The 25,934-nt window shown below is 35.6% G+C and overlaps 1 protein-coding gene across 1 annotated transcript in view; it reads right to left on the minus strand.

Moving 5' to 3' along the window:
- The window catches only part of NRIP1 (nuclear receptor interacting protein 1), a 98,050-nt gene that overhangs the window by 27,533 nt on the left and 44,583 nt on the right, over window positions 1–25,934 (minus strand). The window contains exon 3 of the mRNA XM_030329365.1: window positions 21,509–21,633. The gene's annotated coding sequence lies outside the window, so the exon portion shown is untranslated. The remainder of the gene's footprint in view (window positions 1–21,508; window positions 21,634–25,934) is intronic.

Raw genomic sequence — 25,934 nt, forward strand, 5'->3', positions numbered from 1 at the left:
TATCACATCTCCCCAGGCTCTAGTTATTTTAAAGGCCTTCTTGAGAATGTTCTTAGTACAGCTAAGCCTAATCACTCTGCCTTTCTTTCTCTTCTCCATCTTTTAGAACCGAAGCTCCTTTCAAGGGTTAAGTGTGTATTCCCACTCCAGATGGAATAAAATGCCTTCTTCGTCTTCCTTCTTACTTACACAAGGGGGACTTGTATAAGTGCCACTCCAATTTTTTTGCAGTTGAGCTTTAGAGGTAAGTATCATGGACAGCGAAAGGAAATAAAAATACTTGCATAAATGATAATGAATGTTCAAAAAGTGACTAGAATGAAAAATTAATACACTCCTCTTGGAGAAGGAAGAAATCAGAGAAAATGTGGTATCCATTGCTCCATTTACTTTCCCCACAACATACTCTAGAGCCCAGGCATGTGACAAAGATTTGCCAAAACATTCCCAGTACTGGGGCACCTAGATGGCTCAGTTGGTTAAGCATCCGACTCTTGGGGCACCTGGGTGGCTCAGTCGGTTAAGCGTCCGACTTCAGCTCAGGTCATGATCTTGTGGTTTGTGAGTTCAAGCCCCACGTGGGGCTCTATGCTGACAGCTCAGAGCCTGGAGCCTGCTTCTGATTCTGTGTCTCCCTCTCTCTCTGCCCCTCCCCTGTTCATGCTCTGTCTCTCAATAATAAATAAACATTAAAAAAAAAATCTGACTCTTGATACTGGCTCAGGTTGATCTCAAGGTCCTGAGATTGAGCCTCATCTAGGGTTCCAAGCCAAGCGTGGAGCCTGCTTGGGATTCTCTCTCTCCCTCTTTCTCCACCTCTCTTCCATTCTCTCTCTCTCTCTCTCTCTCTCTCTCAAAATAAATAAATAAATTAAAAAAAATATTCCCAGCATTAAAGTGGGAGAGACTTTATATAAATATTGTCCATTTACCTTTGAGATGGTAAGAAACCTCATCCAGGATTAAAAGGTGGCTTTTCCTTTAAGAAATTTTCCTCCTCTCCCATACTCTCTCTGTTTCTCTGACCAATGTTTTCTCCTCTATTCTGAATACCCTATAGTACCTAAAGAAACTCAGTCTATGTTTGAAATAAGTCCCAGAGGCAAGGAAAACACTTAAACAATTTAACTTACAAATTCAGCTTCAGTGAGTTTTGTAGTTTATGATATACTCATAGAAATGGTTGATAAGTTTCTGTATCGATTTACACAAGAGAATACCATTCAAACTTTTCAAATAAAAAACTTAGAATCCACCCCACCCCTAAAAAAGTCTAACCGCAAACATGGGTTTGCTATAGTTACCAAAACTGACTTACCGATTATGGTATCCCCTCACCCTTTCAAAAGATATGTATGCTATTGGAGTACTCTCAAGAAAAGTGGCACAAAGAGGGGGAAAAACTCCTTCCATATCTAAAAACATCTACAGTGTACTAAAGACAGTCCCCAGATTTAACAATATTTTTGTTCTAAATATATTATTTAATAGCATAAATACTGTGAAGTAAAACGGGTCGGAACACATGTTCAGAATTAAAAGGGCTAGGTACCCACAAAATGAAAGAATAAAACTATACATTAAAATCTGCACACTGGAACAAAACTAAATAAGAATGTGCCCTGAGTTTCTACTTATAACTACATAATCAAGAAAAGTGGTCAGCAGGTAGTTGATACTAGCCAAATACTCTTAATACAATTATTTACGACTGAGAAGGGATAAAAATGATTCAACCTCCTTAAAATCTGTTCAATATCCAGTTTTTAGTTACAAAAAAAAAAAAAAAAAAAAAAAAAAGGCCAAGAAGAAAAACACTTCTACAGCTGCAGAAGATAATCTTTGCATTTTGCAATGTTAAGTATTTCTACTTTTGTTTTATCAAGGGATGGGCCTGGGGACAAGACAGGACTGGAAGTAACCAACGAAACTCGAGACCAGTAACAGCAAACCATCAGTGACTAAGAAACTAGACTCCATAAACTGTTTTACTGCACTGGCTAGTCGCAGGACTAGACATCACTCTAATCTCACCAGCTTTCCATGTCAATAATTTAAAATGAAGAAAATCTAAAAGTCAGATTTTCCACAGCTCCCTTTGGAAAGAGCTTCTTTTACACCTTCAAACAATTTGTAGAATCAAAAACTCCTTCCAGTTTTCATTTATAAAACATACTGTGAACTTCAAACGCAGTAGCACTGGGGCTCATCCACTAGCTCTGCAACTCTGGGTAAATCTGTCTGAGCCTCAGTTTAATACGTACGATATCAACTTATCTACAGAGACAGTGTGAAGACTTAAATAACGGATATAAAACACCCAACACAGCAAGTCCTTAAGAAATGGTAATGTACTCTCCCCTTCTCTGCGCTGCTTACATCTCTAATAGATATTGATGATAATTTACATAATTGTTTTAATATAATTTTATGTTAATCAGGCAAAACCTATGCTTTCCAAAATCAAATAGCATAGTGGAAACTACAGTAGGTAGTACTATACTGCAAATGTTTTGGATAGTAAAGTATTTTATTAAGTTTTTTTAATGTCTATTTTTGAGAGAGCGAGCGAGCATGCACGCGCACATGAGTAGGGGAGGGGCAGGGAGAGAGGTAGACACAGAAGCAAAAGCAGGGTCCAGGCTCTCAGCTGTCAGCACAGAGCCCTACAGTGGGGCTCGAACCATGAACCGTGAGATCATGACCTGAGCCAAAGTCAGGCACTTAATCGACTGAGCCACCCAGGCGCCCCAGATACTCAAGTATTTTAAACAACCTTTTATATAATACCACATACCTAACTAACAGAATATCTAACAAATAGAATCTGAAATCTAAAGTAAAACCATATAAGATGTATTCTACTAGGACTTGGTACGTTAAGTTATAGGACATTGCTTAGCCACAGTATTGGGCCTAGTGATTCCACTATCCAATTATTTATAAGATCATCCATTACAAGCAAAATGCTAGATTTTTATGCTGTTACAGTGGGAACTTAAGTGCTACCTGATTTTTCGTCTCTTGTTTTCATTTAACAAAAGGAAATAAAACTATTAGTTTACTGAAAAGTATCAGCCTTGTCAGTGATAAAACTTGGACCAATTTTAATTTTGCTAAGGAAATGTGATTTTTAAAAACTTAATGTTTAAACAACCTTTGCTTTTTGCAGTGAAAAATACTATCGACAGTGTAAGTGCTCTATAATGGATACTGAGAAGATAATTGTTTCAAATATACCTAAAAAGTGGGTAACATACTGAAGCTGAGGATTTGGGCTTTAAATCTTAAGTCAGATATTAACTTTTCTGTGATTCTAGAAATGATGTTACTATCTAATAAGGCTGTAAAAAGGATTTAATGAAATAAAACATGCAAAGTACATAGAATTGTGGCTGGTATCCTCTAAGTACTCATAAGTGGAAGCAGATTCTATAGTAAATAAACTCTATCTTTCCCTCTAAAGCAAAAAACCAAAAACAATTTAAAAAACCCAAAATTAGACTATATGTTCTTCATTTTTCCAATACTATGAAAAATAACCCAAAACGTGTACCACCACAGAATAGTACAAGCAATAGTGAAAAGCCAAAGTTATGAATCATTCCAATTTTATATAATTAAACAGTGGTACTACAAATATAGCTTCTGAGCCAAATAAAACTAATGACAAATCTAATTCACATTCATGTGCACAAATACACACACACATTACATAAAAGGAACAATTTAGATAAGAGGAAATCACAACACATATCTGAAAGATCTGAGTTTCAGCTTAAGGTTTGTCACTTACTACCCTATAACCTTGGCAGCTTGCTTAATTACTTTAAGTCTCAAGTTTCTTCACGTACAAAAGAGGGAGAATAAACTCTACCAAGAGAATAGTTGGGAGGATGAAATAGTTGGGACAAGAGATGGGAGATTACCAAGAAAATAGTTGGGCATGATGACATTTCTTAAATTTGAGATCCAAGGCTCCTGGACAGGTGGCTGTGCCTGCCTGAGAGACCCATGACGTCAATAGCCCCCATCAAATCATCAAATAAGTACTTGAACCCCAAAGTATTAAGAGATATTTCAGGCTTGTCAAAACTCTTAAAAACCTTTTACAGGCTTTTCAGGTATTGCTATTTCCATGAACAGTGTTCTCCGAGGCTGGTCGATATTTAAATTTGTGAGAATTTTAATATTCCATGAACATGGAGGAAAGAAAATTCTTATACATGTAAACCTAAACCAATGTCTGCATCCACAGCTTAAGAAATTCTATCAAATAACACTGAGAAACTCATTGATGATTACAGAGATTAGTTTTTATATAACATTATCTGACAGCTGTTGGGATAACCAGTTTAGCTGTGTGTTATGTGTGGACTACTGTACTAGCTTCCTAATTGGCCCCCCTCCAATACATTCTCCACATTGTAGTCAATGCTCTTTGTAAAAGGTAAATCCCTTTGGCTAAAAACCCATAATGGTTTCCTATTTCACTCTGAATAAAGTCTGAATTCCCCTCTACGGGTCCGCAAGGCCTTGTAAACTGGCTCCAGTGAATCTACCCAATCTCATCTCCAGTCATTGAGTCCCTTGCTCATCACATCCTACTAAGGTGCTGTCCAGCAGAAATACAATGAGCATCAGAAACGTAATTTAAAATTTTCTAGTAGCCATACTTTTTAAAAGCTAAAAAAAGGTAAAACTAATTTGAACAGGTTTTATTTAACCCGATATATCCAAAACATTGTGATATATAAAATTCTTAAGATATTTTACATTCTTTTCATCAGGTCAGGCCTTCCGTAGAGTGTATTTTACACTGAGAGGACATCTCAATTCAGACAAACCGCGTATGGCTCATGGCTGCTATACTGGGCAGCATCACTCAAGCTATGCAAACGTCCTTCGGTGCCAGAACAGACAATTCTTACTGGCCTTCTAGCCTCTGCATGTGTGGTTCCCTCTTCCTGAAAGGCTCTTCCTTTGCTTCTTTGCCTCCTTCCCCAGCTTAGCCTATATGTCCACCTCCTTTCCCACAAGCCTTTCCCAATGGCTTTATTCCCTAGCAAAGCACCCAGGAAAACACAGTTGTCTTAGGAGTTCTCTCATTCTGTAGTTTTATACTTTTGCTTACTTGCTTTTCCTTGCTTTTAAAGTACTTAATGCCTGTCTTCTAGTACTATGCTGTAATTATTGCTCCACAAGGACCAGGATTACTTTTATTCTGTTTGCCACAGGTACGTCTGAGACGCTAAATTTTTGCTGAGTAAGTGGGTATCTATACATATTTCTCTCTGACCACGTAATTTTTATACTGAAAAGCAACTTACAGTATAAGAAATATATATATAATCATTTAAATTTATCATGTAAGCCAACTAAAGATGCTTTAAGAAATCCTTTGATTTTTAAGTAATGAGCTTTTATAAAGATCAAAAGAAATAATCACTTCATTTAAAATTACAAGTACTACCCAACGAAAAAGTTTACCTTTAAACTCAGATCAATCATAAAGCATTTCTAATATCCTCTTTTCTGTGCCTTCCAGAGAAAGTATTGTATTAATTGCTATTTATTTGGCATTCACATTTCTAAACTTAGATCATCCCAGTCTCCTAAAAATCTACAAAAGTAGATTGCTAAGTAATTTCTACAACTTAAGGGAGAAAAGAAGAGTCTAGAAACTACGAGTGGCATTTGAAGAAAGGTAAACTTCTAGATTCTAAAGTGAGAGCCATGATCTACTTAGGTGTTTTACACTCTTACATGGAAAGGTGGTCACTGAAATCATGCACAGTTTTTATACATATTTTAACACAGTCAATACAAATAAAGCTCAGATAACTGATCAAGTATGTACTTTTGACAAGGAATCATATTATTAAAATTACAGACTTTTTTTAATGTTGAAATCTGAAACTAAATTGATAGGTAAAAAATAGGAATAAGAGTTTATAAATAGCTTTACCATGTTGAATATAAAAGATGTAAAGACTATATCATTCATTTTGAAATACCCAGTTCTACTGCATCATATTATGGTTAACTAGTCAAGTCCTCTGTTATCATTAGTAGCATAAAGAATACATCTACACAGGGCTTGGCTGTCTTACACTGAGACACACAAACCACCAGCCCCCCCCCCCCCCCCCCCGCTCACCAAAACTATCAAATATGTATAAGGTCCAAGCACCATTCATGTGTCTTTTCATTTAATCTTCATAATAAGCTCAAAAGGCAGATATATAATAATCCCATTTTGAAGATGGGTAAACTGAGGTTTAAAGGTGTTAAATAGTTTGCCTATAAACAGCTCTGCCCAACTGTTGAATCAAAGAGATACATATGGAATTCTTTCCCCCACTAATGTGGGGGAAAGGCTCCATAGTCAACTCCTATGACTTATAAGCTTCATATAGAGTTGAATTTTGAGCCTGAGATGGCCAAGTCCCCAAACCACACCTCCAATGCTGACTAGGTTCCCCATTGCCTCCATGGGTGGTCAATTTGGTTTTCTGTCAGTTCTCTAGTTCCCTATTCATTTCTCAGCTAGAAACAAAATTAGGTTATGAATCTCAGCCCAGCTATATGAAGGCAAGTCTATTCTTGTCAGGCACTGATTTTTGGACAGACCGTCTTTAACTTGGATACCCATCTGACATGCTGGGACCCATCCACAAACCCCAACTCCATCCCCAGGAGTCTAATCTTTCTGAAGACAATCTGAATCAGAATATTTCTCGAATTTGGCAATTCAGCATTTAATTATGCTTCAAAGAGGCCATGCCTGGCTAGTATCCCCTCTTGGAGGTTCCTTCCCAATAAGAGTCTATGCTAGCTGTCCTCTTTCTCTGCTCAGCAATTACTACATTATTAAAGAAAACACTGCCATAAAATATTAAATATCAATAGACCATAATGCATTTATTTGTGATTGCACCATTCACATATTTACACTAATACAAACACTACAATTTTATATAAAGATTTTTCTTTAGTTTTTAATATCTTTCTTAGTGATACTCAGTATTTTGTCATTCTTTCCAGTATAAAAATATACTGGGTCCACATTCATGGGGACCAATCCATAATTGTGTGTATATAAAATGATGTAACATCAGTTTGCTTTAATATACATCCTATTTGGGAATGAATTAAATTTTACTGTGGCTATAAGATTTCTCATTTGTTAAACATACTCTATATTAACTGCTTTCTGAGGTTGCTACCATGCAAAAACTCTGGTCCCAGCCTAGCCAATGCTGGACACCAAATAAAAACTTTTGCTCATTAACTGAGCTTAGAGAATTGTCACCCACATATTTCAAGTTGTCCTCATGAATGACTTTCATTTCATGGCCTAAATTAATAGTCATGATAACATGCTAAACATTGTTTTTGTCATATATTTAGTGTGCTTAGGTATCTCTGACTAAAGTGAACACTAAAGTGAACATGCAGTTTTCTTGGATGTTCAATGTAACGTGTTGGTGTTGGTTGATAAGCATAATGTGCCTAGATTCGCAAAAAGAATCTAAATAAGAAACAGATTTCATAGCTTTAGAAAATGTCTTATCATAGACCAGTATAGGAGGAAAAAAGACGAGTCGATCTGAAGTGAGGAACTCATATACTCGTACGTGCTCATCTAATGCTCAGAGGAAGAACGATGTGAGGCACAGTGAATTACTCTAACTGTAAAACAATTCTATAAACATGGTCCCTAGGTTGGTTCTAAAGCTATAAATCTCTATTCCTTCAACACACAGAGTATTTTCAGAAGAGAAGCTGACGCTAAAAACTCACTACCATCAGCACAGCAAAAACTGAAACTAAATAGACCAGAGGAAAAAAACAAGTCTGTGTGTATGGGGGGCAAGGGGTGTTGGTTGAGTGCTGTTTATTCATTTGACCAAGAAATATTTACTGAGCAGTTATTATGTGCCAGGTACAGTAAGAATTGTGGGTACTTTGGTAAACAAAAAGCAACCTCCCTCTCCACAAAAAAAAAAAAAAAAAAAAAAAAGACAACAACAAGAAAACATAAATATCAATTTCTTTTACTTGGTATTCTCTCCTCTGTGTTCCCATTCTGAGTTGGCTGAAGATTATATATATGCATATCATTCATTTCTTTTAAAAAGGTAAAAGAGTCCAAAATTTTCAGTTTGAAAAGCAATTACAAAACTAAAAACTAAAATTAAAAGTAGAAGAAGTTCAAAATATGTTTTATTCTAGAAATGAAAATATTCTGGCTCTTAGTTCTATGGTTTATTTTTCCTTTACATTATCTCAATTTACATTTTTTCAATAAGAAAAAAACCCACAAAACTTAGTGTATAAGAGTACAGTACTAATCATTTTGATGACTTACATTCAACTGAAAACCTACCTAATAGTCTTCATTTTGCCATCAAGTTTAAAAGTTCTCTGAAAACATCCCTTCCCTTTATAGATAATATAACCTTAAATTTTAATCATGTCAGGAATTGGTACATTTGTATTTGTTATTTAACAGATGCTTAAAATACATGTTTCTCCATTCACTCATTTTCTATAAAAGTATCGGGGAGCAAGTCTAAACCAATGTCCATTACCTCTGATTACACTGATCTTCTGTGTCAGGATGTTTTTGTGAGATAAAGTTAGTATATACACAACAATTACTCACATATTTACAGAAGCGAAATGTAACGTAAAACCTGTAAAGCTATATACTAATTTCATTGCTAAAGTAAACAATGGAAAACAACTTTAATTCCATCAGTGAGCTATTCGGCTTCCTCTCTTTCCTAAATCAAGTGTTCCGATTATAATCAAAGGATCAGGATGGGGACAGAGGAGGCAAAGGGCACCTGCAGTTCAATGTGGCAAGGGGCTTGGACAAGAGGAATATCTCCTCTCCCTTTCACAGTACAGATTTATATGTAACCTCAAAAGTGCAGCTACAACATTTCAAGAATGCCTGAAAATGGCAAGGGGTCAAATCCCAATCACAGATATTTCAACCGTTTTGTGAAATATTAAAACATTTATTTAATTCATACTGAGCAATCCTGAATTTTATACTGTTAAGTCTCTCTCTGAAAAACATTCCCAGAAATAAAAACAAACCAAAAGAAAAAGAAAAAAAAAACTAGAAAAACTGTTTCAATTTCCCAAAACAGAATCAAACAGTACAGTGTTTATGCAAATGAATGAAACTAGTAAAAGAATAAAGTAAATAACACATTTCTTAATTTCCTTAATATAGTTTAATGTAGTATAGTGGCTACCTCTTTTTCTTTTCTTTCTTTTTTTTTTTAATTGAAAATCTCTTTTTCTCATTCTCTGTACCACATTAGGTAGGACCTTTAACGATGTAATACCCTGAAACATAATTAAAAATCATTTCCTAAACCAACTAGGTCCTCCATGACTTCTCCCACTCATTTTGTGCTTAAAATCCTCACAATATTAGCTTGAATTTCATCTCCGTCTGACACGTTTCAAGCAGTGAAGCAGATTAGTGCCTCAGAACACTTTACAGGGTTTCGTTATCAATCAGGTTATGTTCCCGGTGACGCTTTCAGCAAAATTATCTTATTCGAATGAACTCTCATGGATTGAAGTAAACAAAGCTGTAGCCCACTGCTCTTGCATACTTTCCATTCATTTATTTCCTTTTTCTTTACTTAGACTTCAAGCACGTGCCACAGAAAGAGCGCATGTTAAATATTCCTGGAGTGTCACAATATGTAATACAATAAAACAGATTACAACCCTACCTTTCTTTCACAGCAGTGGTGCCAAGCACAGGTACACCGGAGCAATCAATTTGTTCTGCAGACAGTAAGGCTTTCATAGAATACTAATGTAAAATCTCTTTTCTTTCTCCTTTGCCTTGACTCCCCAATGCCCAGGTCCCGACCAATACTAGGAGGAGGGCGGTATGTCTTCTGCTGAGATAACCACAACTACTAATCAAGTCTACGTGTACAAGGGCACAGGATTAAACCTCCACCAAGCTTGAGTCAGGGCTTGAGAGCAGCTAACACATGCACAGCACGGTCAAAATTAAACACACGCACGCACGCACACACACACACACACCATGCACATGCCACAAAAATACAGATGTGTCTACTTCAGTGAACTAATTCATCACACTTTACCACTAATAGTTTCTTTCTTTCTTTCTTTCTTTCTTTCTTTCTTTCTTTTTTTTTTTTTTTAAATTTCAGAGCATAAAATCACCTCCTGTTGGACTGGGGGCTTAGATCCAACAGTACCCAACAATAATTATGATTTTCCAGAGATGAGGATCATGATCAGTATTCTCTGCATGACAGTATTCAGTTTTTTAAACATGGCATTTTTCTAAATTGGACTATCCAATACAGTGTACATAGACTTATACTTTCAGGTATTAACATAGGGTTAACAGACACAGCAAAGATTCTTTAAATTTTAAACTTAAAAAGGTAATAAAATAGCTCAAGTCCACTTCTTCAAGAAAAGGATGCACATTACCAATAATGAAAAGATGTCTGGAAGATTTTCATTTATCTTAAAGTTTTTATACTAGGTATAACCCCAACCTATTTAAAAAATATTTCCAGGTCTTAAAATGTTACTTAAAAAAACATCATAAACACTTTATAATTATGGTAGCATAGTGGTAATTTTGATCTCATAAATCCACAATGCTGAGGTTCCTCTCTATGAAGGATTTTCACTTGGCTTCTTCTTCTTTTATCCAAAATGTTAAAAGGTATGCCAATCATTGAGTAGGGTGATGACAGAAGTTGTTAAATATGTTTTAACAACACATATTACCTCATTTTCATTTGCTTGCCTTAATTTTCAAATAACTCTGAAAAGTACTGATAGTCAAGGGTCTGCAAACTAAGAAACAATTAAGAACAAAACACTCTACATAATCAAAGAAACTTAAAAGGAGGCTTCCTAAACCAGCTCTATTTTCATGTACGCAAATGCTTTAACACTGATAAAAAAACATGTGTCTTATTCTGCACTCTTCCCTTTACTTCAAAAAAAAAAAAATGCAGCAGGAACAATTAGGAAATACTGGGGCCTTCAATGAAGTATTGCAATAATGTTTAATCGATACTGATGCATTTGTCCTTGACACACTGACCGTGTCATCAGGCTACTGTCATGTGATATCATGTCATTTCCCCACCTGGCTCATGACCTTGTCCTCTAAATGACCTAAAGCTTCCCTCAAGTAGCAGGAGGCCCCTCCCCGCTGTCTCAGCAAGGTCGAATGGGTCAGCGTGTCCTCATCTATAATCCACCACCATTTGTCAGCAGGGAGGCTGGAGGAGGCAGGCTTGCTACAAGGGGAGAATGCCCAATTAGGCAGCTGTCACACAAAGCATAGGCTGCAAAATTATCCCCTGTCAAAAGAAAGAGCAGCTGCGGGTGCCAATTACAGCAACCTTTCAACCCTTTAGGTACTGGAAACTACACAGAAGTAAATGAAGAACAATTAGTGATAACAAATCGATGAATTAGGACAGTGAATTAGAAATTACTAGCAGGTGAGCCTGGGTCATACATGACATAAGGGCATACCAGACCCCAGGCAAGGGCAGGGATGTACAGAGTCACGCTAAGCATTTTCTTGCATGTAGATTTTCCCTCTGGCATTTTCTTTTTTATAAGCCTCAAATCCTTTAAAATGCTCATTACCTAATAGTATACATACCTTTTTACTTTTCTGGGAAGACCCAAATAAACTATTTCTTGACCAGAAGAAAATCCTTCAGAACAGTAAGTCTAGTTAACTCTAAATTGCTCTTATACAATCTATCATGCTATCCCCTCACACTTACATTTAAGTGTGGCCCACGGAATCGAAAATACCAGTTCAAATAATCACACCTCAAATATTATCCATCTTCATAAAGTACTTGCCCCTATGCTACTTTAATCACACTTACTGGGAAATACCTCTCCGAAAGCAACTGGGTATGAATTCTGGGAAAACTGTTAGGCTGGTATCATTATGTTGATGTTAAATTTCTCTGCACAGTGTGATTCTGTGTATAAAGAAATAACTGCAATGCATGCTTCTCTATATGATATATATTTTTAAAAAAACAACTACATTAAACTACTCAGATTATTTTGCTCCTGCAGAGGTGATACGCATTGAGTCTCAAGCATAGAAAGCCAATCCACTTGGACTGTATCCAACGGATGTCTTTGGTAGTTAGCACTGGGAGGCAGCAGAAAAGGAACAAAAATGGGCAAACATGGCCCACAAAGGAGAGGGAATCCAACATGGCTTAACGTTTATGGACACGGTTTCCTCGTGCTCTGAAAAAGTTACGTATGTTCAGAAACAACTTTCTTAAAGTCCATTTTAAACTAATGCTCCTTATTTTCCTTGGAAAAAAGCATGTATCTTCCCACGCTGATTCTTTGAAAGTTGAGAAACCTGAATGATAGGTGCTATAATTTGTAAAGAAGCAGGGATAAATTGCTCAACTAGAATTCTACATCACAAATGGGTAAGAGTGAGGAAGACAAGGGGAGGCAATAAAAAGCACTTCACTCATCCCCCTCTAACACATTAGAAATAAATCACAGTTGCCAGAGGGAAAAGTTCATAATTCCTAGCTCCTAAATCAAGTCATTTGATGAAGTTTCTAGGAGAGAATTGTCGTGGGAAGAAAACTTCTCCATTAAAAGTTTATCCAAGAATTTGATTCATAAATTATGTTTCACATTGTGAAAAAATGGGCATTTATAAATTTTCTTTAGTTTAGAATTCAACCTTCTAAAGTCAGACGTAAGAATTCAAAGAGAGAAATGGCAAGTAGACCGGAAAGAAGGAGTTAATGCCTTTAGAATTCAGCTTCCATCATACATGGGTGACTATCTCTTTAAATAATTTAAATCCTCTCCATCAACTACAAAGCTGTTTTGAAGCCATTTAGCTTTGTTCTTTACATGTGTTCTAATTAAGAAATGACCTTGTCATCACACACACCATAAATCCGGGATTATTTCCTACAGCAAAAAATTCACAGAGTCCCCCCCAAAAAAAAGAAAAAGAGGGGAAAAAAAAGACTTCTTCCTCAGTTCCTCACTAAAGGAAGTTGTTGGTTGGCTAAACGCTGAAGCAGTTTCACCGCATAATTTTTTTTTGTTGTTGTTGAATGTCACAGGGCGGGTTAGTGTGACCTTGAGCTGCATCAGCAGCACAGCAAGGGTCGAGATGCCTGCAGGCGCCCTTGTACTGGATTTGCAAGACAAAAACCTTCAAACTAGCTGAAGGACATCTTAAATCTCTTCAAAGGTTTTCCGAACTAATCTGGGCTGCTCTTAGCAGGATCTGTGCCAGTGTGAGAGGCAAAATTAAAAACAAGGTCTTTGACAGGATGTTGTCTCCTCTTAACCCTTCCTAAGCAGAACAGAACAAATCACAGGCTTTCTGGATAGACGGTTTACCTAGAAGCATTCTTTCATAACAAATTACGTAAGCAAGCAATCATAAAGGATGGGGCAGCTATTAGTTCTCAAAATCAAACCTCCCGTGACACTGATTAAAGAATTTGGGTCAATTTTTTTTTTCTTGACCATATTTTAATGTAGTGAATGTAAAACTTAAAGCTCTATTTGCTATCTTTTCGATTTGTAGCACAGTGAGAGGTTAATAAGGAAACATTTCCATCCACATTAATCTCTAGAATTCTTTTTTTTTTTTTTTTAAGGACTAAGCGGTAGCTGGTTAAGTCACAAACTTCATGCATATTACAAAGAGCTTACTAAAATGACAACAGGTCAACAAAATTACATCATAGGTTTACAAAGTTCTTATATCTAACATGATGGATACACTGCTAAGAGGGGGAAAAATCAGAATAGTGAAAAGGAACATAAAATGAACAAAGCAATGTCAGCCTTGTTAGGAAAAAAAATCAGTGTGAAACGTTGTTACTGTGCTGTAGTATCTCCAATGCACGAACCAAGAACTGGGTGCGAGTCTTCCCTGGCAATGTTTTCAAAGTTTATTAAGTAGCTATGCTGCCAAGAAGTAGTCGAAGGAACAAATAGCCATATCACTGTCTTTAGGATACTGCATTTTAACTACCTTTCCATCTAGAACATGTTAATTTGTCATCATCAGATAAAAGGTATGACGTAACTAGTCGGAGAGAATATTTAGTAAAAGGTACAGAGTTTATTAAGGTTTGGTAGGTTGCAAATTAGGTCCTTTAAAAAAAAATAGGCTAAGTAAATCCAATATTATGCGGAGTAACAACCACACTTTCACTTACTTGAATTCAGACACACTTTTCTGAATGGGACAGGAAAAGGGTAAAGTAACACCTAGTAAGCAGACAATATATGAGAGTGAACCATACGTGTGCATTTCTTTAGTCCCTGTGCAAAAGGAGACAAGAGCATATACTGTACTGAATGCTGTGGCTGAAGGCTGTTAAAAAAAAAAAAAAAAAAAAAAAAAAAAGGACTCTAGGGACACAGAGTGAGCAGTAACTAGGTTTTCAGTTCACAGGTACATGTGCCCTAGGTGGTGGTCAGTGATGGTTAACAAACAAGGAAGGGCTGGCCAGGGAGAAGAGAATGGCACCACTCTAGGTTACAGAAATAGCACTCAAAGGCAGGGAAGAGCTGAGTGTGAGACAGGAAGGGGGGGTGGTCCAATGTGACTAGAGATTAGGATGAAAACGCAATTGGGACCAAGGACTTTGAATCAAGGCCATGACAAGGAGCTGGCCTTTATCTGGTGGGCAGTGGAAGGGTTACAGGCAATAGTCTGATTAAACGCATGTCAAAAACAAAAACAAAAGTTGTAGAGTTGTTGACGGCTTGGAGGGGAGAAACTGAGATGAACTAGCGCAGAAAACATGGTCCAAATGAGACAGGGGCAAGAATGTTGAAGAAAAAGATAACTCCAAAAAACGATAAAGGCTGGTCTGAATATTTAGAAAGCAATGTGTAGAACATAAATAGTGCTATAAAATAGGATATTTTAATAGCAAATACATTAAATCAAACAATTATGAAAATAATAACCATATCTCAAGCCCAGGTTTGTAAATCACCTTGCTGACATGCTTTGTACAAAGTTTCAAGAAAAGCAGGAACTCCTGTAGAGGTATTTAACAACGAGTTAGAATCAGATTCTGTTGGAGATTTGAATTTTGTACATTTAAAATAACACTCTTCATTAAATATCAAGTAAGGATTTTTGCCTATTAAGGCAGGAACATGTAACTTTTCAGAATAGTGTGAAGGTATCTTCCCTTGGCCATAGGAGACAGATGTCTGGCTTAAACCATAATGTGGTTGCTGGAGCTCCCACATTATAAAGAGTTCCATCAACACTAATGAGAATAAAATTAACTCAGCAAACATTTATTCTGTGTATACTATGTTTAGAACTCAGAATTAAAAAATAAAAAGTCCCCAACATTCTATCAGCTTTGTACTTCTAGTGTATCACTTATAACGATAAGTCCCTAAATTATAGTTCACACCATGACACCATTACACAGTTAACAGACTACAAGTACAAAGAATATTAAGCTGTTAGTGAATTAAGTCCCAACCAGCAGCCATCTTGGTATCCCCATGCAGCTGACAAGGTACGCAATGAAATCTCAGAACTCTCTGGGAAGACCCAGTACCCGTGCAATTTGAAGAGAGTCGTCAAATACTTCAGAGACTGACTGTCCTGCTAAGACCTCAGAAAGAATTTAACAGAGTATCAGCCAAAGTAAGAGGGGTAGGGAGTGAAAAAGAACAGGAGTCACTAGAGCCAGGAAACTATCTGCCAGAGAGCAGACTGTACTCTCAGAAAAGGAAAGCCAGCATCAGGGATCAGGTTGAGGCAAGTAGAGGGGAAGGTCAAACAAAGGAGAGAAGAAGAAAGATTCTGAAGGGAATATTTCTCACTTCCCTGAAGAAGTAAACTTTACTCTGTGAAATCATGAAGAAAATGACCAAATCACCAAACCCCCTAAAGTAAGAAGAATCCATCACAGGAGAAGTGTTTGGAAGTCCACAGGTCATAAAAAGGTCTAGCAATTGAAAGCAGGGTACTGACAGGGCACAACTAGTGATGACCTCCCCAAGTATCTACAAATAAAATGACTTTTCCTTGAGTAAGCATCTCCATCCTACCTGTAATACTTTGCAGCACATTTTATGTCTAGACATTCATATGAGGATGGGTAATATGATAAGCCTTGCAGATTAAAAAAAAAATTTACTAATCTGCAAACACGAAAAGTAGGATACGACATTATTTAAATAACAATAGAGAATACTCTGTTGGCAATTAGACAAGTTAATTCCTGTAAGGAAAAAATTCTTAAAGCACCTCTTAGGAGGTGCGTGAAGTCAAAACTACTTTCATAATAACAACCTGTTACCTGCTTGTTGTCTCTTTCTCTCATGAATGTACACAGAAGTAAGTGATGTGTGTTACTGATAATGTGTTAATGACTAAAGGAACATAGCCTTGTATATTCTTGAGTTTTAAATATTTTGTCAGTTTTAATGTCTTTAAAAAAATTTTTTTTTTTTTTTTTTTAATTTGAGAGAGAGAGAGAATACGTGAGCTCTCTTTAGGGAGGGAGAGAATCTCAAGCGGGCTCCATGCTTAGCGTGGAGGCCTATATGACCCTGGGATCATGACCTGAGCTGAAATCAAGAGTTGGATGCTCAACCTGGTGAGTTATTCAGGTGCCCCTCTCAGTTTTAATTTCTAATATGGCAAATATTGGTTGATATGGCCCTCATAAAGAAAAGCTCTTTTGGGTCCTCAATAATTTAAAAGCCTAAAGGGGTCCTGAGACTGAAAAGTTCGAGAACTGCTGCTAGTCTACTGACATAGAGTCAAGAACTTCACAATCTTGGTTTCAATCTTCAAACAATATCTCTACTTTCTAATTTTCAACAATTTATACTTTTAACAATGCCAGATAAATACTGTTCTCTGTGCAGACATGTCTCAAAGACCCAGGTGGGGGAAGAAAACAAAAAACAAAAAAACGATCTTTTAAAAAAGAAAATTAGTAGACTAAAGAGGGTAAGAGATATCTACTATTTTTGTGCAGTCACTCCTCTTCTGAATTTACCATGCAAGAAGTAACAGATCCACAGATATTTATAAAGAGGCTGCTATGCATTGAGAACTGAAGACAGAAGGATAACTAAGTGACAAACTAGCCCTTGGTAGGCTCACCATCCTGTCAGAAAAAATATAGTCCACAACATGGTGAGATACTAGTAACAGAAAAGGTATGGACACAGTTAAAAAAAAAAAAAAAAAAATGGAAGGGCAAATTACTGGGAAGAAGACAGGCAGGGAACGTGTTTGCTAGTTGTGAAGGCACACCATGGAGGTGGCATGTGAACTGACTGGCAATAATCAAGGCTTTGCCAAATGGAACAGAAGTTAAAAGGCTCTCTTTAAGCAGTGGGAGGAGCATCAGTCCCAGCAGGGAAGCCCAACAGCACACAGTATGTTTTAGAAATGTTAAGTAATCTACTCAAATAACAGAAACTGTGAGTAATTAGGAAGTTTTATGGAATTTGATAAAGTAATTTGAGGTTATCTGTTGAATTCAGTGATGAAAAATCTGGATTTATAATTTGTATGTCTTTTTCTTAATATCCAACCTGTTGTAGAGAGAAACTTTTAAAAAATACAATGAAAGTAATTTGTTTAAAAAAAAAATGAAGTGAAAACAAAAGCTGGTTCTTCACCACAGATATTTTGAGAACCTTGGAGAATAGGCTGCAAGATGGTGGGACAGAGGGGCAGTAAACTAGAGAGAAAAGCTTCATGCTAGAGCTTGCATGGACAGTACTGTCAATAATCTCTCTACAAGTAAATGAAGAAAAGAAAATAAATGGGGTTTAAAAATTACTGGCATATCTCTAATCCAGAATGGGGAAATTCTAGTCATCTAGATGAAGGGCATAAACCCTACTGTTAGAATCACACTAATTTCAGATGTGCAAACCGCAGGCCATGTGATTGATGGGCAAACATAGCAGAGAATCAAGGAGAATATCAGGTTCCCTAGTTATTTTAAGTGAAGACGACCAGGGTCTGTGTAAGAAGAGAAAGTGAATTGACACTCTGATCAACACATTTTAAAATTATTTTAATTATTTCATTTGCCACCTTTCATGGGACAGAAAAACCCTGAGTTGCCATGGTGGCTTGGTATAGTGGAGAATTTTCCTCTCAAAATGATGTTCGTTAATATCATTAACTTACTAAAGGTATTAGGTAAAGCTTACTAAAGGTATTAGGTAAAAGACTTAAAAAAAAAAGCCAATTCTTTAAAGACACCAAGTTCAGCAAAATGTTAATTACACTAACGTTTCCCATTGTAACAGTGTATTAGGATTAAGGAAGACCTGTTACTTTCTTATGGTCATTATGCTATTGGGATTGCTGAATTACTTTATCAGACTAGTAACAGGAGTGAATTGGAAGTTTTAGGAAAATGTAGTGGCTGTGGAGGCAAAGGCATAAGTAAGGAGGCTTCCAGCACAAACACTCCAGATGAGAAATGCACTCTGAGACAAAATGCTGGCTGTGGGAAAGGAAATTAAAGAGGGAGTGGAAGCAACGTTGGTTAATTAATGCTTCATTTAAGCCCAGCATCCACATTTTCTTGCCCAGGTTGTCCACAAAACCAAGGAAACATCAGTTGAGAAAGCCAAGTTAATTTATGGGAATTAATTCCAACTAAAATAACTCCCCTAGATTCTGGATTGATCTTGGTTTCACCAGTACCATGTTATCAACTGAAAACCTTGTGTAGGAGTTTAAACACTTTTTCAAAGTGTTAGTTCTTAAATTAAAAACCTTACTATGAGGCATGTTTTGTAAAGTTTGGGGAAGGCATTCCATGTAGACAACTAGACTTACCAGCCTGGTAACCCAATCTGTTAGAACCAGCTGAATCACTGGCCATTTTTGTGTCTTCATACAGACATTTCTATATCTGACATAAAATCTACTGAAATAGTTACCAACAATTTAATTGAACTAGAAGAAAAATATATACATTAAAGAACTCTTCCCAGGGAGAAATCGTAAGATATAACAATAAAAACTCCACTTAGTGAGAAAATGAGTATTTGAAGCTAAACTGATTTATGGTCAATTATCTAATTCCACCTGAGATGGTCACTGTTTTTTGTATTACCAACACTTACCAAAATTAGCTAATAAATGTTGCACTCTGAAATAAAAAGAGCACAGAAAGTATATGGAGTCCTATAAAACATTAAACAAGGTGATTTTATTTTGTAATTTATATGGGATAAGTTTTTGTTTTTTGTTTTTTTTTTTCAAAAGACAGAGCTGACAAGTGAGCAAAGGAAATCTGGCCTAAGGCACGGAGAAGCTTTATAAACACTTCATACTTTATATGATTTGCAATATTCATTGAATCAAATTCTTTTCCCTTTTCCTTATCACCCTCTTTGGCCTCTCATTCACAAGAACATTACTCTACTTAAAAATATGACATACCTGTTTCTGGAGGGTAGCTGTATAATGGACAGATTATAGTAAAACCTCATGGAATATATTAATTCACACTCTTCAACTGTATTCTATCGAATACTAGTCTTCTGAGATATATAAAAATCCTCCTTTGGAAACTAAGAATCCAACGGCTGACTAACAGAATGCCTACTGAAAAGATATATTATAACAACTTCTCCAAATTTATTTGACCATGGACCTCTAGTTCAAAACAAAGAATTGTTTAACAAAACATATTTTAGAAAACACATATTGAACATATATTCATTTTTTAAATCTTGAAAAAATTTAAATGTACATAAGTGATCATCACTAATAGCTCATTTTTATATGCTTTCAAACTATTCATTGTACACTCAAAATAATCTGTCTTTTCTATCTGGGAGAAAAGATCTAAATTTGATCATTTTCAAGGACAACTTTTTGGCTATGTAAATTTGCCAGCTGGCTATCTATGATTTATTTATCCAACTGTCATAAGTGGTTGTTGGTTACTTGGTAAAACAAGGGCGTTGACAAATTAAGAACAACAAACTAATTATATCTTGTGGGTCACAAGAATATGCATGACTATAATTTTCATTTTAGCAAAATTAAAAGTTGAGAATTAGAGCGCAGTAACAACTATGCTCATCAAATAATAAAAGCAGATTTTGGACTATCAGTCATTAACACATAATTATACCTGAATGAAAGAACTCTTAGCATTTAACAAATAAAACTCTGGTCGATTTAAAATCTCAATTTAGAGGAAAAAATAATATAAGAGTATGTGAGGAATGACTAGCAAACCAAAAAATTATTAGTAACTGTATAGTCCTTTTATTTGACAAATACAATGGTTTAAAGATTTTCCTACTTAAATTACAAAAAAGAACAAAGAGAATGATTAAAACAAAAAAAACAAGAAGAATAATTAAATAACTTAATCCCTGGGTTTTCTGAATATACTCAGAATAGTCAGGAAACAGGAATTTGTATTAGCACTGTGCCCACCATCTCACACATAAAATAAGGAAAAAATCTGGCTCAAAGTTGCCATCCCCCTTTAGAAACATCAGGGTCCATTAAAATACCGTGAATTTTAGGATTTCCTATCTGATTTCTTCTAACAAGAATTTTCAGCTAGCTAATTGAAAGTGAACTCTTCACAACTAACTATGAGCACAATAATTCATCACTATGTCCTTTCCCAGTTTACTCGAAGTGCTTCTGTCCAGGCATAAGCAGCGCAAAGTGCTAGAGCTTAAGACATGACAAATTCATTTAGGCTGTAGCTATACGAGATAACAGGAGTGCTAATCCAAGTAGAATTAACCACTTGCCCATCTCTTTCTGTCGTACTGCCCACCTACTTGTGGTAACTTAATCAGATTATTTTATCACATCTCAGAAATGCTAATATACTATCTGCCTTGTAAGAGGTAACCATTTTATATAATTCAAAAAGTAATCATTGACTCAGATTGTGATAAAACCACAATAATCAAACATGCTTCTGTTTTTCCTCAAAACAATAATTAACTTTTTATCTGAAATCAGATTGCTATTTCGGGTTTTATATTAACTGTCCATTTTCTCTGGTTTTTGGTAAAAACAAATTATCATCAGCGCAACTAATATTTCTGATTTCAAGCTTCTCAGTCCCTCTCCAGAAGTAATCTATACCTTTGAATTCTGAAGAATCTCTCGTGTCTTTCTTAGGGCATTTAACTTCTTTCTACTGCTTGATAAAATTTATTTATCTCCTTTCGCTGTAAGCTCCTTAGACTATATCTTACTCACTGTTTTGTTTTAAACCACACTGTGCCTAATGAAATAATTTGCACAGATATAACACAAAATATAAATCTGGTGACTACGAGCTAATTTATAACTAAGAAATTATGGTCCAAAATATATTAAAATTACATTGATTAAGCCTTAAGAATGCAGGAAAAATATTCTCACCATCTGTCTCCAACAAGGTTTGTATCTACTTTCTGAGAAAGGAAATCGAGAAGGCTGTTGAAAAGTAGCTCTCCTGTCATCTGGAGTCTTCAGATTCCCTGTTCCTCCTTCAGTCTCATGTGCATCTGAGGAAAAGGAAAAAGATAGTTTTGCATCTATTCCAAACCAGATTCTGGAATATCTTGTGTGAAGTTCTGTAAACTTTTCCCAGTATCTTTTCTTGTTCAAGTTCCATGTAGAAATAGGCATTTAAGAGAGAAATATGGTTTTATGAAATATGAATCATTCATTAAAGGAGAGCAACAGATCTTTGCTTTCTAGACAATACATTTGATAAAAGTAGATGCTTCAAGAAAACAAACTGTGAAAAGGTTTATAATTGTTTCGGATATACTTATAACCTCTGTTAATTTTAAATTTCAGTCAAATGAATTCAATTAAGTTACAACTAAAAATTCTAAATCCTTCCAAAGGTGTATTTTCAAAACAGAAAAATAAAAAGAAAAAATATAGTTTTTTCTCATATTAAGCTTTTTCTGTTACAAAATACTATTTATGTAACCTTCCTAGCACAAAATTTGTAATAGATATCAAATGACTTATGTTCATAGACAGACTTGTGCCCCAATCTTCAAAGTAACTTTATTTTAAATAAAGTTGTTGGAAACAACTAAAATGCCTATCAGTAGGTAAATAAATTACGGTATGCCTATACAATGAAACATTTACTACTCAGCAACAAAAAAGGATGCACTGTTGATATAAGCAACAGCATGGATGAGTTTCAAAATAATCATGTTGAGTGCAAGAAGTCAGACAAAAAGGAAAACATAGGGTATAATTTCATTTGCATAAAACTGTAGAAAATGCAAAGTAATCAAGAGGGAGAGAAAACATTTCAGTGGTTGCCTGGGGATACAGGGGTGGGAAGGTACAGGAAGGAGGGATTACAAAAGAACACTACCTTAATTGTGGAGAGACGGTATCATGCGTATGTACATATGTCAAAATTGATCAAACTGTAAACCTTAAATACGTGAAGTTTATTGGATGTCAATTATAACTCAATAAAGCTATAAAAAATTAAATTTCTTAAAATGTTTTATGCTCCTTGATGTAGCAATTCCAAGTCAAGGATTTATCCTAATGAAGATATATACAAGTATTTAGCCATAAGGATGTCATAATACACGTTATTTATAATAGTAGAAACCATTGAAAACAGCCATTGAATCTCCAAATAAAAAGTCTGGGAAATTTTCGTATATTACATGGTGAGATACTATGTATACACTAAAATACTACATAAAAAATTATAGTATATCATCATATATAACTTATTACATAGTAAGTGATAAAAATAGGAAACACAGCATTATGTTCAGTAAACTGAATGTGTTTCAAAAGTATATGAAAATAAATGCAGCAATTATTTCATTTAGAGATAATTTTTATTTTTCCTTTTTTGCTGATTTATATTTCCTAGTTTCTTTATAATAAACATGTATTACTTTGGTAATCAATAAAACAAATTCAAGGATGAAAACAGCAGCAGTCTACAAGTGTCCACTCCCTAGTACAAGTAAAACTTGTACAAGTAAAATACTCCTCAGAGGGGGTGTACATTACAGAGTTTTGAGCTATCACGTCACCTCTACCAGTGACCTAGCCAACAGTAGTGAGAAAAGGGCAGGTCTGACAGGATGAACTGGAGTAATAATTAGTAGCCAAGTGATTTACCAGTTATGAAGCACTTTTATGGGCATGACCTCATTTGATCTTCATAACTCAGTGAAACAAGCAGAGAAGGCATTATCCCATTTTATAGAAGGGGAAACAGACAATGAGCAAGACTAGGTAAATGTCATGTCCCAGTATTACAGATCTTGGATTTAAATGGAGTCTTAACTATCAATTCTGGTACGAATTCTAAGAGGAATAGGGGACAATCACTTCTGATTATGTATAACTAGAAGGCAGTGATTTACACGTGAATTTAAAAATACCCATATTTGGGGCGCCTGGGTGGCGCAGTCGGTTAAGCGTCCGACTTCAGCCAGGTCACGATCTCGTGGTCCGTGAGTTCGAGCCCCGCGTCGGGCTCTGGGCTGATGGCTCAGAGCCTGGAGCCTGTTTCCGATTCTGTGTCTCCCTCTCTCTCTGCCCCTCCCCTGTTCATGCTCTGTCTCTCTCTGTCCCAAAAATAAATAAACGTTGAAAAAAAAATAAAAAAAAAATAAAAATACCCATATTTGCTACTATATTAGTATTCTCATTTGAATATGCTAGGGGCCTTAGGGACGTCCTAAATTCCCAGGCCCAACCTCAGAAGCTATACCCAGGCAACCTCATCTTGTCCCTGGTCAACATTACCTACTAAAGCACTGAAATTCAAGAATTTGATTACTCAGTTTTCAGTTGCATTTCTTTCCTTCTTGGAAAAAAAAAAAAAAAGTAGAACCCATAACTACATTTATGAATGCTGCAAATAGTGACTTACAAGTTTGATGTCAAAAGATCTAACTTAACGGTACTTTAAAATACCACCTTTTGGGCCAAATCTCTTTTGGTACATGTGCAGACAAGAAATAGTCTCCGAACAACCCCAAGTATATTATATTCAGTGAAGAAAATGACCAACTCCTCACAAAAGTATCAGTAAACATCTTCAGAGGTACATTATGAAGAAGCTGGTCAGCATCTGCTGATGAGGTCTTGAAGCATAAGAAACCATTGTAGTTACTACTCCAACCATCACCCCCATGACTACGAGAGACTAAAAAGCTCTTGTTTTCTGGACACTTATTGTGTATCAGGACTCCACTAACCTCTCTCTATACACCATCTTTAAAACAACCTAATGAGAGAACTGTTATCAACCCCACTTTATAGATGAGGAAACTAAGTTTAAGTTACCCCAAATCATAAAACCAGTAAAAGCTTAAAGTAGAATTCAAACTCTGGTATATTTTACTTGGAACCAAGATGGGGCCTTGGGCAGTTCTCTGGAACATAAATCTGACTCTTCTCTGGTGTAACCCACCTACAATGGTTTCAATTAAAGTAGGGCAAAAACACTGGAGAATGGTATATGAGGTTCATGACTACATTTTCCATGTAAAGAGTAAAAAATATCCAGAGCTCACAATCTGTGTCTGATACGGTGCCACATTCTAGAATAGTTTGTATTAATGTTTAATGGCTGGTCTCTATTAAAGCATTGTTTTAACCCCTTTGAGCTAACAGGATCACGTGAAAGATTAATAAGTATTTAAATAAAAATTAGCAAAAGATAATATAAAAGAAACACCTCTCACAGATTAAAACTGTCTTATATCAATAGATGAGTAATTCAGTCTTAAGTCCAAGTCAGTGAAACTGAATGTGCCAGGTGTTTTGAACTATGAAGATAGGAAGCATTTCTATGAATAAGAAAACATTTAAATAACTTTGTTAGAATTGTAGAAAAGAAGTATTTCTGTAGAATATTATGCAATCATCAAAATATATTATTTCAAATAATATTTAATGATAAAGATGGTAAAAGGAATGTATGTGATGCTAAGAAAGCAAGGTTCTAAACTATCTGTTAAGTTGAAGAAATTCTAGGGGCTAGGGACTGTGCTAGGTGTTGGAATTACAAAGGGAACAAGATTCCAAGTGCGAAACTACTCTTCACTGTGTTATTTGCATGATTAGGACCTTCAGGTTGTTTAGATATCAGTTTAAATGTCATTTCCTCAGAGAAGCTTCTCCTTATCACTTTATGGAAAGTAGCTTCCTCTCTACCTCTTACTTTGTTTAAACTCTTTATTTTGTTTTCTGTTTCCTTGTTTTCTTTTATCTGCATCTACTGAGATGCTTAATGGGGTTCTTATCCTTTATTCTATCATTAATGGATTACTACGTTATATTAAGCTATATTAATTGATTGTTTCAGTGTGAAACAAACAATTAATTGATTGTTTCAGTGTGAAAACAACCCTTCCTTTTTGAGACAAATATCTACAACTAACACCATAATTAATGGTGAAAGACTGAATGCTTTGCCGTATCACGCTGGTAAAGAGGTAAGACATTTGCTCTAGATACCACTCTGAGACTTTACTCATTGCAATCAGGCCAGAAATTTAAAGACACATAGACAGGAAAAGAAAAAGTTAAAACTCTCTATTTGCAGGCAACATTACCTTGTATGTAGATAAGAAATCTACAAAAAAAAAAAAAAAAAACTACTAAGAATATGTAGAAAGGTTGTAGGGTATGAGATCCAAATGTAAGAATTAATCGCATTTCTATATACTAAAAATAAATCCAAAAATTAAATTTTTAAAGTTCCACTCACAATAGCAGCAAAAAGTGCAAAAAGAGACTTAGGAGAAATTTAACAAAAGAAGTGCAACACCTGTGCACTGAAAAACTAGAA

Source organism: Lynx canadensis, chromosome C2 (assembly GCF_007474595.2).
Source record: "Lynx canadensis isolate LIC74 chromosome C2, mLynCan4.pri.v2, whole genome shotgun sequence".
Lineage (NCBI taxonomy): Eukaryota > Metazoa > Chordata > Mammalia > Carnivora > Felidae > Lynx > Lynx canadensis.